Raw genomic sequence first — 2,589 nt, 5'->3', positions numbered from 1 at the left:
TTACTGCTATAATCTTAAATTTATGTGTGATAAATAATATATATTGAAACTTTATACAAGTGCTATTTATACATTGGTGGCCAAATAAAGTATATAATGATCTCTTTATTTATTAAGAAGCAAATATGGAGTTATCCACACCATACTACCATGCATACAACATAATGTAGATATGGCAGGAAACAAAACAAACACAAATTCTTGGCATTTTAGATATGGCATTGGGGGACTAGAGATAGGGCTAGTTAGTTCAGAGCAGTCATTGGTCTTGAAGATGAGCTGGTTCTAGCATCATACAGTATCTCACAAGCATCCATAACCACCTTTCTAGGATAGTCTGTGTCTTCTTCACAAGAAGCAAGGAAAATATAAGAAACATGGGAAATGTTAAAAGTTTTTGCAATGTATAATGTTAATAATATTTCAAACCTGATGATTATAGAAAACATAATTATTGCTACTGTAGTAGTAATTAAGTGTAGTATATACTATACTTAAGTGGAATTTATTCAGAGAGTCATTAACTATTCACCTAGTGCTGAAGGGATAAATCAAAATTAGCATAATGTATTTAAAATTTATGGGAAAAAAAAACCTAGCCATTTCCTGATATGGGACCACTAAGTACCATGTGTGGCCCTTTAGAATACAAGGAAATGTTAAATCTCACTGGAAACTAATTGTCAGAGATGAAGGAAATGAGGAACAACAAGCAAAAGAAATTACAGAGGAGTCATTAAGGACATGCTTCAAGATTCAACGATTCTGACCCTAAGACAACAAGTCTCTTACAATCAAAGTGTTACCTAAACTGCTACCAAAAGGTCCCCAAGGGCCTATGAACAGCTAAGGTGTCCAGTCAGATTGTGGCTCTCATCATCTTTGATGTGGCATTTGTCATAACTGATATTTGTTTTTCTGGCCAGAGGTTCTCCTTGGTCTCAAGTAAAGAAGGAGCTTAGAGCTGACAAAGCAAAATGGGTAAATGTAAATCTACAAAGGCATTCTTTCATTTTAGCAAATGGAGAGAGATCCAAGGTTTAGTAACCAAATCTCTGTAACTGCTTAGTCAAATTCTTTCCTCTCACTGTCCTGATGCTATAAGATTAGTGATATTTCTCATTAACATGTTCAATGAGAATAACATAAGTAATGCACCTATTATATCAGAGTGCAGAAAAAGTATCACCAAATTTACCCACATTAAATTTGAGCAAGTAGAACGTAAATACAATAACAACTATGCAAATGAGAAACTAAAGGAAAGAACCTAAATAGAACTAAAAATAGAACTAAATACCTAAATAGAACTAAAAAAGATAGTTTGAAGACAAGAGTAAATACAGGTGAGAAAGAATTGATGAGAAAGTAGAAGATTCCAATGCTGTGAAAACTTCATTCAGAAGGAAAGAAGCAGAATGAAAAAGAACGAGCAAAGAGGGCTTGTTGGCTCCACTGCTGATGAACACTGGGAACTTAAGTTTCATACGGAGACCCTGTAACTCCAACATGATGAGGTGGAGCTTGCTCCATTCTCTTCTGGACTATGAACTGCATCTACACATACATTTGGCTGTACAATGCACACATATGTCATATTTACACAAATATGCAAATAATGGTACAGTACACCCACCTGTCGGCTTACAGGACAATATATGCCATAAGAGTCATCCAAGTATATGCTTTCCAGAGTGAAAACCCTCTCATTTGCTGTTTCCTATAAAATCTTGTCTGGTTGAGGGGTGGGGCTTCACACTCCAGTCCTACTGCATCAGTGACAGTGGTGAACAGAAGCTCAAGCTTGAATAAAACTCCTAGGGTGATTGCATCACAATTGGCTCCTTGGTAGTATTTTGGGGTTCCCAAATACTTCCTGAAAGGGCACAACAATGTAATAGTCATTTTAAAAATGTTTCTTTTTATGAAACATGTTTGTGACATTAGGTAAATGCTAGAGCATAAGAGTGCCGGTTTTCAGCATCTAACGAGATGATCACGTGGTTTTTGTCTTTGAGTTTCTTTATATAGTGGATTACATTGGTGGATTTCCATATATTAAACCATGCCTGCATCCTTGGAATGAAGCCTACTTGGTCATGATGGATGATTGTTTTGATGTGTTCTTGGATNCGGTTTGCAAGAATATTATTGAGTATTTTTGTATCGATATTCATAAGGAAAATTGGTCTGAAATTCTCTTTGTTGTGTCTTTACTTGGTTTAGGAATCAGAATAATTGTGGCTTCGTAGAATGAATTGGGTAGAATACCTTCTGTTTCTATTTTGTGGAATAGTTTGAGAAGAACTGGAATTAGGTCTTCTTTGAAGGCCTGATAGAACTCTGCACTAAACCCCTCTGGTCCTGGGCATTTTTTAGTTGGGAGACTATTAATGACAGCTTCTATTTCTTTACAAGATATAGACCTGTTTAGGTCATTAATCTGATCCTGATTTAACTTTGGTATCTGGTATCTATCTAGAAATNTGTCCATTTCATCCAGTTTTTCCAGTTTTGTTGAGTATAGCCTTTTGTAGAAGGACCTGATGATGCTTTGGATTTCCTCAAGATCTGTTGTTATGTCTCCCT

The sequence above is a fragment of the Mus pahari genome, chromosome 5, assembly GCF_900095145.1.
Source record: "Mus pahari chromosome 5, PAHARI_EIJ_v1.1, whole genome shotgun sequence".
NCBI lineage: Eukaryota > Metazoa > Chordata > Mammalia > Rodentia > Muridae > Mus > Mus pahari.
Note: the sequence above shows the minus strand (reverse complement) of the source record.